Below are 13,033 nucleotides of genomic sequence, written 5' to 3'. Positions count from 1 at the left end.
TTGTGGAACTCCTTGAAACAAGGCACCATGCACAGAGGCACCTTACATTCCTCACACATAAACCGAGTGTCTTTGCGTCTTTGTTGCTGTCGTTTTGTTTGTGCACAGACAACACATCTCTTCTGAGCAAATTTCTTCTTAGTTGCAGGAAGCTGTATTATGAAATGATCACCTTCCCTCCTCAAACGCTTGGGTATATCCTGAGGAGTTCGAGGATGGTTTTGTATAGCAGGTGTTGTTACCTGGTATTTCATTATGAGTTGTCTGACAACAGACAAACCAAATTCACCATACGGTGGTCTGTTGCCAGTCTTCACTTAGTACATATTATATGCATTGAGCATTGAAATTTCCATGAGATGGAAGAAAAGTTTCATGTACCACTTGTAACTCTTACGAACACAGTCAACAAAACCAATCTGCATGTCACATTTGTCAACCAAGCGCATGTTTTGTGTATAATCAATCACTGTCACTGGTTTTCGAATATGTTCATTAGCCACTCCATTAACTTTGCGACTGTCTTGCATTTTGTTACGGTGAATGGTTGTCAACAATGTGACATCTCGTTTGTCATGCCACCATAATGCCATGATGTCATTGGTAGTAAACACCTGCACCTCTTCACCACGAGTGCCAGCGTTGAACCTGGGCATATGTTTACGATTAGAACGCACTGTGCCACACACATCTGTCATGTTCACTCACAAGAAATCACTGAGTAAAGGGCTTGTGTACCAGTTATCAGTAGATAATGTATGCCCCTTACCAAGATAAGGTGCCATCATGCTTCTCACTACGTCACCTGAGATACCCAATAACATCCTGATATCTTTCAAAGTTTTACTTCCCATGTATACAACAATATCCAACACCAGGCCACTGTCACAGTCACAGAGTACAAATAGTTTTATACCAAAGCGTTTCCTCTTGCTCGGTATATACTGTTTGAACGACAGTCTACCTTTGAACAAAATCATAGACTCGTCAAGTACAAGATTCTTGAATGGATAAAAGTACATGCTGAACTTTTGTTTCAGATACATAAAAACATTTCTAATCTTGTATAACCTGTCACTTCTGTCAGGCCTGGTTTTGTCAGACAAGTGCAACATACGTAACAGTAAGATAAACCTGTTCACTGGGATTTCACTGAAGACCGGGGTAGAAATTAGCCGATCTGTGGACCAGTATGATTTTAAATTAGGCTTATAGACATGAGGCATAAGCATTATTGTTGCAAGAAGCAAATCCATTTCTGCAACAGTTGTCTCTTTCCACCAGTGTAGTCTTGACTGTGGTGATATGATCATATTTGCCATGGTGTACTCAAAATACGTGTTACTTTTCCTGACAATAGTTTCCATCAAGGGCTGGTCAAAGAATAGTTCAAAGAATTCCAGTTCATTTGCAGTGGTTCCAAGGGGACAAGTTGGTAGAATTCCACTTTGAGAGTCATCAAAGTGGTGGGGCTTGGGAACAAAATTGGGATTTTGCTGCCAATCCCAGATACGGTTTGCTGGTGGATACTGGACATCATAGGCTGGTTGTGTTGGTAGTTGTGGTTGTGGTGGGCTGGTGGCTGATGCTCCGCTTTGTCCTTGAACTGAGGAGTCAGCAGCGTGGGTCCCAGCCTGGGCTGGTGAGTCACGCATGGCAGTGCCACTACCATCACCACTACCACCACCTACTGATGCCTGTGGTCTATCCATGCCAAGTGTAGCCACATCATCCTCACTTTTACTTTCTATTCTTGGTGTAGGGCCACGGGATGTACTCCGTCCCCTGGGCACTGCATAGGGAACACTACCCGAGTGCATGTGGCGGCGTATATACCGATGCTTCACTGGTGAATATGTTTCCTCACTATCACTACTCGAATGATCATCAAGAGCAATAAAATCACAATCCACCTCACTATCATCATCATTACTGAAGTCAGAGGCCTGGCCACGTGAAAATAATAGTTTTCTCTTGCGATGAGGTACAACTGACCATGACTGAGGAGTGCCCACACCAGAGGTAGAAGGTTGAGGAGTGTCAGGGTTTTCTGCACTATTATCAATATCCTAGTCATTCCTTTCGGTCACTAACTGATCAAAGCCAAAGAATTCGTCTTCATTTCCACTTCCATCAGTGTCAGAACTATCAGATAGGAAGAGGAGAGTCCCAATTTTCCTTGGAGTGAGAGCTGCCTTGCGACGAGGCATGGTGAACAAAGGTAACTGAGCAGGCGTTCCCACAATGCTATGCAGGCGTCTAGAATTTTTGTTTACGGTGCACACACACCACGCAGACCCGTTCTCTCACATGTAGGCCTACCAGCCTTTTTACGCTAAATTTGACGCCGCTAGAATTTTGGTGTAGATCTATGGTTTGGATCCTGAACGTAAAGCCGTAGATCTATGGCACAGACCCTGAAAGGGTTAATGTTGAGACGCTGCACTGCCATTTCCATGACCAAAGTTGTCGTACAACTTACAAGACTGACTTTTCAGAGGTGGTGGCAAGTCTGAGGGGTCGTTCAACAGGTAGGTCGTTGGGGGGGGAGGGGGGGGGGAGAGAGAGAGAGGTGTGTGTGTGTGTGTACTCACCTATTTGTGGTTGCAGGGGTCGAGTCACAGCTCCTGGCCCCGCCTCTTCACTGATTGCTACTAGGTCCTCTCTCTCCCTGCTCCATGAGCTTTATCATACCTCGCCTTAAAACTATGTATGGTTCCCGCCTCCACTACTTCACTTTCTAGGCTATTCCATGGCTTGACTACTCTATGACTGAAGAAATACTTCCTAACATCCCTTTGATTCATCTGAGTCTTCAACTTCCAATTGTGACCTCTTGTGTCTGTGTCCCATCTCTGGAACATCCCGTCTTTGTCCACCTCGTCTATTCCGCGCAGTATTTTATATGTCGTTATCATGTCTCCCCTGACCTTCCTTGCCTCCAGTGTCATCAGGCCGATTTCCCTCAACCTTTCATCGTGTGTGTGTGTGTGTGTGTGTGTGTGTGTGTGTGTGTGTGTGTGTGTGTGTGTGTGTGTGTGTGTGTGTGTGTGTGTGTGTGTGTGTGTGTGTGTGTGTGCGCGCGTGCGCGCACGTGTGCATTCACCTATTTGTACTCACCTATTTGTGGTTGCAGGGGTCGAGTCTTAGCTCCTGGCCCTGCCTCTTCACTGGTTGCTACTGGGTCCTCTCTCTCCCTGGTCCATGAGCTTTATCAAACCTTGAATTAAAACTATGTATGGTTCCTGCCTCCACTACGTCACTTTCTAGGCTATTCCACTGGCTGACAACTCTATGACTGAAGAAATACTTCCTAACATCCCTCTGACTCATCTGAGTCTTCAACTTCCAATTGTGACCTCTTGTTTCTGTGTCCCCTCCCTGGAACATCCTGTCTTTGTCCACCTTGTCTATTCCACGCAGTATTTTATAAGTCGTTATCATGTCTCCCCTGACCCTCCTGTCCTCCAGTGTCGTCAGGCCGACTTCCATTAACCTTTCTTCATAGGACATTCCCCTTAGCTCTGGAACTAACCTGCTCGCAAACCTTTGCACTTTCTCTAATTTCTTGACGTGCTTGATCAGGTGTGGGTTCCAAACAGGTGCTGCATACTCCAGTATGGGCCTGACGTACACGTGTACAGTGTCTTGAACGATTCCTTACTAAGGTATCAAAACACTGTTCTCAGGTTTGCCAGGCACCCATATGATGCAGCAGTTATCTGGTTGATGTGTGCTTCCGGAGACATGCTCAGTGTTATACCCCAAGATCTTTTTCCTTGAGCAAGGGTTGCAGTCTTTGGCCACCTAGCCTATATTCCATCTGCGGTCTTTTGTGCCCTTCCCCGATCTTCACGACTTTGCATTTGGCGGGGTTAAATTCAAGAAGCTAGTTGCTGGACCAGGTGTCCAGTCTGTCCAGGTCTCTTTGAAGTCCTGCTTGATCCTCATCTGATTTAATTCTCCTCATTAACTTCACATCATCTGCAAACAGGGACACTTCTGAGTCTAACCCTTCCATCATGTCGTTCACATATACCAAAAATAGCACTGGTCCTAGGACTGACCCCTGTGGGACCCTGCTCATCACAGGTGCCCACTGTGATACCTCATCATGTACCATGACTTGGTGTTGCCTCCCTGTCAGATATTCTCTGATCCATTGCAGTGCCCTTCCTGTTATATGCACCTGATCCTCTAGCTTCTGCACTAATCTCTTGAGAGGAACTGTGTCAAAGGCCTTCTTGCAGTCCAAGAAGATGCAATCAACCCACCCCTCTCTCTCGTGTCTTACTTCTGTTACTTTATCATAAAACTCCAGAAGGTTTGTGACACAGGATTTGCCTTCCATGAATCCATGCTGGTTGGCGTTTATACTCTTGTTCCGTTCCAGGTGCTCCACCACTCACCTCCTGATAATCTCCGTAACTTTGCATACTATACACGTCAGTGACACAGGTCTATAGTTTAGTGCCTCTTTTCTGTCTCCTTTTTTAAAAATGGGAACTACATTTGCAGTCCTCCATACCTCAGGTAGTTGCCCAGTTTCCAGGGATGTGTTGAAGATTGTGCTAAGTGGCACACACAGCATATCCACTCCCTCTCTAAGGACCCACGGGGAGATGTTGTCCGGTCCCATTACCTTCGAAGTATCGATGTCCCTTAGCAGCTTCTTCATCTCCTCATTTGTATGTATGTCATCCAACACTTGTTGGTATATTCCTTGCTGGTGTCCCCCTCTGTTCTGTCTTCCCAGAGGCCTTCCCGTCTCCACTGTAAATATTTCCTTAAATCTCATATTGAGCTCCTCACATACTTCTTGATCATTTCTTGTGAGTTCCCCACCTTCTTTCCTCAGCCTTATCACCTGGTCCTTGACTGTTGTCTTCCTCCTAATGTGGCTATACAGCAGCTTCGGGTCAGACTTGACTTTCGATGCTATGTCGTTTTCATACTGTCGCTGGGCCTCCATCCTTATCTGTGCATACTCGTTTCTGGCTCTTCTACTAATCTCCTTATTTTCCTGGGTCCTATGCCTCCTGTACCTTTTCCATTCTCTGTTGCACTTAGTTTTTGCCTCCCTACACCTTCGGGTAAACCAAAGAATCGCTTTGGTCTTCCTATTATTTCTGTTTACCTTGGGAACAAACCTTTCCGCTGCCTCCTTGCACTTTGTTGTTACATATTCCATCATCTCGTTTGCTGATTTTCCTACCAGTTCTCTGTCCCACTGAACCTCCTGCAGGAAGTTCCTCATACCTGTGTAGTCCCCCCTTTTATAGTTTGGCTTTTCCCATTCAATTCCTGTTACCTTCTCCACTTGTAACTCTACTATATAATCAAAACTCAGAACCACGTGATCGCTAGCTCCAAGGGGCCTCTCATAATTGATGTCCCCATGTCTGAACTGCTCAGGGTGAACACAAGATCCAGTCTTGCTGGCTCATCCTCCCCTCTCTCTCTGGTAGTGTCCCTGACATGTTGATGCATGAGGTTTTCAAGTACCACATCCATCATCTTGGCTCTCCATGTTTCAAGACCCCCATGTGGCTCCAGGTTTTCCCAGTCGATCTCCCTGTGGTTGAAATCACCCATTACCAGTAACTTTGCTCTGCTCAAGTGAGCTCTTCTTGCCACCTCAGCCAGTGTGTCCACCATCACTCTGTTTCCTTCGTACTCCTCTCTTGGCCTCCTGCAGTTCTATGGTGGGTTATACATCACTCCTATGACTAATTTATGTTCTCCAGACTGAATTGTACCTACTATGTAGTCCCTTTCTCCAATTATGTCCATGCCTTCTATTTCCTCAAATCCCCATTGGTTTTTTATGAGCTGTGTAATCCCTCCTCCCCCTCTACTCCTTCTATCTTTCCTCAGGATCTGATATCCCGGTGGGAAGATTGCATCTGTTTTTGTCTCAGCAAGTTTCGTTTCTGTGACTGCTATGATGTCTGGGGATTTCTCACTGATTCTTTCATGCCACTCCTCATATTTATTTGTTATTCCATCCGCGTTTGTGTACCAAACCTTCAGCTTCTTTTCTATCACTGTGGTCCTGGGAGAATATTGGGGTTGGGGGAGTGAGAGCCTTGGTGGGGGCCTATGGGGGGGCTGTGGTGTGGGTGGGGTTTGTGATGAGGGGGGTGGGGTCAGAATGCCCATAGGGGGCAGCTGTTGGGGTGAGGTTTGTGATGTGGGGGTTGGTGGCAGAGGGAAGAGTGTGTGGGTTCTGGTTTAGATTGCTCTGTGTGTGTGTGTGTGTGTGTGTGTGTGTGTGTGTGTGTGTGTGTACTCACCTAATTGTGGTTGCAGGGGTCGAGACTCAGCTCCTGGCCCCGCCTCTTCACTGATCGCTACTGGGTCCTCTCCCTCTCTGCTTCCTGAGCTTTGTCATACCTCTTCTTAAAACTATGTATGGTTCCTGCCTCCACTACTTCACTTGCTAGGCTATTCCACTTCCTGACAACTCTATGACTGAAGAAATACTTCCTAACGTCCCTGTGACTCGTCTGAGTCTTCAGCTTCCAGTTGTAACCCCTTGTCCCTGTGTCCCCTCTCTGGAACATCCTATCTCTGTCCACCTTGTCTATTCCCCGCAGTATCTTGTATGTCGTTATCATGTCTCCCCTGACCCTTCTGTCCTTCAGTGTCGTCAGTCCGATTTCCCTCAACCTTTCCTCGTAAGACATTCCCTTGAGCTCTGGGACTAGCCTTGTTGCAAACCTTTGTACTTTCTCTAACTTCCTGACGTGCTTGACCAGGTGTGGGTTCCAGACTGGTGCTGCATACTCCAGTATGGGCCTAACATACACAGTGTACAGTGTCTTGAACGATTCCTTATTAAGGTATTGGAACGCTATTCTCAGGTTTGCCAGGCGCCCGTATGCTGCAGCGGTTATTTGGTTGATGTGTGCCTCCGGTGATGTGCTCGGTGTTATGGTCACCCCAAGGTCTTTCTCCCTGTGTGAGGTCTGTGGTCTTTGTCCACCTAGCCTATACTCTGTCTGCGGTCTTCTTTGCCCCTCCCCAATCTTCATGACTTTGCATTTGGCTGGATTGAATTTGAGAAGCCAGTTACTGGACCACATGTCCAGCCTGTCCAGGTCTCTTTGCAGTCCTGCCTCATCCTCGTCCGATTTAATTCTTCTCATCAACTTCACGTCATCTGCGAACAGGGACACTTCAGAGTCTATTCCTTCCATCATGTCGTTCACCCTTCCATCATGTCGTGTGTGTGTGTGTGTGTGTGTGTGTGTGTGTGTGTGTGTGTGTGTGTGTGTGTGTGTGTGTGTGTGTGTGTGTGTGTGTGTGTGAGTGTGTGAGTGTGTGTGTGCGAGAGTACTCATCTAATTGTACTCATCTAATTGTAGTTGCAGGGGTCGATATTCAGCTCCTGGTCCCGCCTCTTCACTGAACGCTACTAGGTCCTCTCTCTCCCTGCTCTATGAGCTATATCATACCTCGTCTTAAAGCTATGTATGGTGCCTGCCTCCACTAAATCGCTTGCCAGACTGTGTGTGTGCGCGCGCATGCGCGTATGTGTGTGTGTGTGCGAGTGTGTGCGCGCACGTGAGTGTGTGCGCGTGCATGCATGTGCACGCGTGTGTGTGTGTGTGCCTGTGTGTGTGTGCCAGCGTGTGTGTGCCAGCGTGTGTGTGCCAGCGTGTGTGTGCCAGCGTGTGTGTGCCAGTGTGTGTGTGCCAGTGTGTGTGTGCCTGTGCGTGCGCGCCTGCATGTGTGCCTGTGTGACCCAGTGTGTGGTCCAGTGTGTGGCCCAGTGTGTGGCCCAGTGTGTGGCCCAGTGTGTGGCCCAGTGTGTGACCCAGTGTGTGACCCAGTGTGTGAGCGTGTGTGTGACCATGTGTGAGATCATGCATGTGTGTTAGTGTGTGTGAGCATGCGTATGTGTGTGAGCGTGCGTGTGAATATATATACATACATATATATATGTATATGTATGCATGTATGTATGTGGAGAAAAGTTCAGTAGGAGAACTTCCCTAGCATAGGCTAGTAGGCCTACTGCAATATTTACAATAAAATTCACAGGATTTACTTACATATCTTTGAAAATTTTCCATCACAAGATATTACAATCACCACAGACTTTATTCCTAAATGAACCTTTAATGTAGAATCTCTTGAGGTTTAATGCAAGTGAGTCGAAGTTATAACTTATTCTTCTCCTGTTCGTTTATGCTAGATTTTCATCACTATTTTCTGGTCGAGTTACCCTGTTTTCCAGTATATAAAGCACTCCTTATTTCCCTGATAATTTAGAAGCTTTTCTGCTCCTGAAGCCCAGCCGTTGACCAAGTTCATCCCACTAAAAGTCTTGGTAAATCATCCTTCACTCCTGAAGCCCAGCCGTTGACCAAGTTCATCCCACTAAAAGTCTTGGTAAATCATCCTTCACTCCTGAAGCCCAGCCGTTGACCAAGTTCATCCCACTAAAAGTCTTGGGAAATCATCCTTCGCTCCTGAAGCCCAGCCGTTGACCAAGTTCATCCCACTAAAAGTCTTGGGAAATCATCCTTCGCTCCTGAAGCCCAACCGTTGACCAAGTTCATCCCACTAAAAGTCTTGGGAAATCATCCTTCGCTCCTGAAGCCCAGCCGTTGACCAAGTTCATCCCACTAAAAGTCTTGGGAAATCATCCTTCGCTCCTGAAGCCCAGCCGTTGACCAAGTTCATCCCACTAAAAGTCTTGGGAAATCATCCTTCGCTCCTGAAGCCCAACCGTTGACCAAGTTCATCCCACTAAAAGTCTTGGGAAATCATCCTTCGCTCCTGAAGCCCAACCGTTGACCAAGTTCATCCCACTAAAAGTCTTGGGAAATCATCCTTCGCTCCTGAAGCCCAGCCGTTGACCAAGTTCATCCCACTAAAAGTCTTGGGAAATCATCCTTCGCTCCTGAAGCCCAACCGTTGACCAAGTTCATCCCACTAAAAGTCTTGGGAAATCATCCTTCGCTCCTGAAGCCCAACCGTTGACCAAGTTCATCCCACTAAAAGTCTTGGGAAATCATCCTTCGCTCCTGAAGCCCAGCCGTTGACCAAGTTCATCCCACTAAAAGTCTTGGGAAATCATCCTTCGCTCCTGAAGCCCAACCGTTGACCAAGTTCATCCCACTAAAAGTCTTGGGAAATCATCCTTCGCTCCTGAAGCCCAACCGTTGACCAAGTTCATCCCACTAAAAGTCTTGGGAAATCATCCTTCGCTCCTGAAGCCCAGCCGTTGACCAAGTTCATCCCACTAAAAGTCTTGGGAAATCATCCTTCGCTCCTGAAGCCCAGCCGTTGACCAAGTTCATCCCACTAAAAGTCTTGGGAAATCATCCTTCGCTCCTGAAGCCCAGCCGTTGACCAAGTTCATCCCACTAAAAGTCTTGGGAAATCATCCTTCGCTCCTGAAGCCCAGCCGTTGACCAAGTTCATCCCACTAAAAGTCTTGGGAAATCATCCTTCGCTCCTGAAGCCCAACCGTTGACCAAGTTCATCCCACTAAAAGTCTTGGGAAATCATCCTTCGCTCCTGAAGCCCAACCGTTGACCAAGTTCATCCCACTAAAAGTCTTGGGAAATCATCCTTCGCTCCTGAAGCCCAACCGTTGACCAAGTTCATCCCACTAAAAGTCTTGGGAAATCATCCTTCGCTCCTGAAGCCCAACCGTTGACCAAGTTCATCCCACTAAAAGTCTTGGGAAATCATCCTTCGCTCCTGAAGCCCAACCGTTGACCAAGTTCATCCCACTAAAAGTCTTGGGAAATCATCCTTCGCTCCTGAAGCCCAACCGTTGACCAAGTTCATCCCACTAAAAGTCTTGGGAAATCATCCTTCGCTCCTGAAGCCCAGCCGTTGACCAAGTTCATCCCACTAAAAGTCTTGGGAAATCATCCTTCGCTCCTGAAGCCCAACCGTTGACCAAGTTCATCCCACTAAAAGTCTTGGGAAATCATCCTTCGCTCCTGAAGCCCAGCCGTTGACCAAGTTCATCCCACTAAAAGTCTTGGGAAATCATCCTTCGCTCCTGAAGCCCAACCGTTGACCAAGTTCATCCCACTAAAAGTCTTGGGAAATCATCCTTCGCTCCTGAAGCCCAACCGTTGACCAAGTTCATCCCACTAAAAGTCTTGGGAAATCATCCTTCGCTCCTGAAGCCCAGCCGTTGACCAAGTTCATCCCACTAAAAGTCTTGGGAAATCATCCTTCGCTCCTGAAGCCCAGCCGTTGACCAAGTTCATCCCACTAAAAGTCTTGGGAAATCATCCTTCGCTCCTGAAGCCCAACCGTTGACCAAGTTCATCCCACTAAAAGTCTTGGGAAATCATCCTTCGCTCCTGAAGCCCAACCGTTGACCAAGTTCATCCCACTAAAAGTCTTGGGAAATCATCCTTCGCTCCTGAAGCCCAGCCGTTGACCAAGTTCATCCCACTAAAAGTCTTGGGAAATCATCCTTCGCTCCTGAAGCCCAACCGTTGACCAAGTTCATCCCACTAAAAGTCTTGGGAAATCATCCTTCGCTCCTGAAGCCCAACCGTTGACCAAGTTCATCCCACTAAAAGTCTTGGGAAATCATCCTTCGCTCCTGAAGCCCAACCGTTGACCAAGTTCATCCCACTAAAAGTCTTGGGAAATCATCCTTCGCTCCTGAAGCCCAACCGTTGACCAAGTTCATCCCACTAAAAGTCTTGGGAAATCATCCTTCGCTCCTGAAGCCCAGCCGTTGACCAAGTTCATCCCACTAAAAGTCTTGGGAAATCATCCTTCGCTCCTGAAGCCCAGCCGTTGACCAAGTTCATCCCACTAAAAGTCTTGGGAAATCATCCTTCGCTCCTGAAGCCCAGCCGTTGACCAAGTTCATCCCACTAAAAGTCTTGGGAAATCATCCTTCGCTCCTGAAGCCCAACCGTTGACCAAGTTCATCCCACTAAAAGTCTTGGGAAATCATCCTTCGCTCCTGAAGCCCAACCGTTGACCAAGTTCATCCCACTAAAAGTCTTGGGAAATCATCCTTCGCTCCTGAAGCCCAACCGTTGACCAAGTTCATCCCACTAAAAGTCTTGGGAAATCATCCTTCGCTCCTGAAGCCCAACCGTTGACCAAGTTCATCCCACTAAAAGTCTTGGGAAATCATCCTTCGCTCCTGAAGCCCAGCCGTTGACCAAGTTCATCCCACTAAAAGTCTTGGGAAATCATCCTTCGCTCCTGAAGCCCAGCCGTTGACCAAGTTCATCCCACTAAAAGTCTTGGGAAATCATCCTTCGCTCCTGAAGCCCAACCGTTGACCAAGTTCATCCCACTAAAAGTCTTGGGAAATCATCCTTCGCTCCTGAAGCCCAACCGTTGACCAAGTTCATCCCACTAAAAGTCTTGGGAAATCATCCTTCATCCTATATGCTGAAGGACAGTGTCAAGGGTAGACTTTGAATTACACTTAAGCAGTTGTTTAGTAATGTTACATTACAAATGCTTGGCAACATCATGCTAGCGAGGAGCTAACACTCGTGTGACTTATATGCCGCAAAATACGGTAATTTGCAAGTTAGGCAACACAACAGTGACATAATGTGAGAAACAACTATGAAACATGGGCAAGAAAGATCTGAATATTTTGGTTTCAGTTCGAGACTTTCTTCGACATGTACAGGTTTATCTTATCTGATTTTCTCATTTCAGATCAAGAGGTCTATCACTTTGCATCATTCAATGTTGATAACATTTTAATCTAAGCTTCCAGTGATGTATTCACATCTTAACAGACACTCCCAAGTTTCTCTAAGAGAATAACACATTCACCATAAGACTGTCAATCCTAAAGATCACATAGTCTTGGCACACTGACATCGCACATGATTTTCTCACATTTGCACATCTTCAAACAATGTCTAGTCTCTGCTCACACAGAGTCTTCCTTCCTAACCCTTAACCCTTTGACTGTCGCAAGCCCCTTTCTGAAACTGTCATTCTATGTCGCAAAATTTTTGGAAAAAAAACAAAAATTTCTTATGAAATGATAGAGAATCTTTTCCCGATGGTAATGACACCAAAAGTACGAAATTTGGTAGAAAACTCACGGAATTACGCTCCCGCAAAGTTAGCGGTCTCGGCGACATATACACATTGGCGATTTTGCCGACTTTGAGCCCTGTTTTTGGCCATTTTCGTTGTTCCAGTTGACCAAACCCATAGCTATTTCTTTAGAACTCCATTTTTCCTATCAGTTGAGTACAAGAAACTGCCCATTTACCGATTTGAACTACCCAATAAAGTGGCCAGAAAATGGCAATTTGGCCAATTTCACCCAAATTAAAAAAGATGCCAATTTCAAAATAGGGTCCAGAATAAACAATGTAGACATTCTTGGCACTAAAATAACATATCCTCTGTTCATTAGTCACGTCTCTAGGCCCCTCTTATATTACTATTGCTTTCTATTTTGAGTTTTTATTCATACAAAAAATACAAAATTTACTGTTATGCAGACTAATGCATTATTGTAAAAATGGTATAAATAATATCAGTGCACTAGTGAAAGAATATTAGACTCCCCAGTTGACGTGTATTGGACGTGTGGTGTGATTTGTTTACTCCTGAACATCGGTAAAAGTCAAACATTTCCGCTACTTTGAGCTCAATTTCAAGGTCGTTTTCGTCGTGAAACTAATCAAAATCATCTCTATTTCTGTAATATGTTTTCCATTTTATCACGTGATACCATGAAAACGAGAATACAATGATAAATACTATACAAAAATACACCTCAAAGTCGGCGTTTTAATCCAAAAAAACGGTCAGTTTTTTTCTCATTATGCACTGCATGCTGCAGGATTTTTTTTATGTGGTGCACACTGACCACACAGACCCAGTGTCTCACACGTGAGCCTACCAGCTTTCTTCTGCTTGATTTGAAGCCGATAGAATTTGTGCGTATTAATACGTCCAGTGGCACTTAAGATGTATATATACGACCAAAACAGTCAAAGGGTTAAACTGTCCAAACGTAGATCTACATTCACTCGCATAGCGCTCC

General features: G+C 46.1%; 1 protein-coding gene across 8 annotated transcripts in view; it reads right to left on the bottom strand.

Moving 5' to 3' along the window:
• Positions 1 to 13,033, bottom strand: part of LOC128702545 (microtubule-associated protein futsch) — a 170,259-nt gene that overhangs the window by 47,303 nt on the left and 109,923 nt on the right. The window lies entirely within an intron of this gene.

Source organism: Cherax quadricarinatus, chromosome 98 (genome assembly GCF_038502225.1).
Source record: "Cherax quadricarinatus isolate ZL_2023a chromosome 98, ASM3850222v1, whole genome shotgun sequence".
NCBI lineage: Eukaryota > Metazoa > Arthropoda > Malacostraca > Decapoda > Parastacidae > Cherax > Cherax quadricarinatus.
Note: the sequence above shows the minus strand (reverse complement) of the source record. Positions and strands in the feature narration are given on the sequence as shown.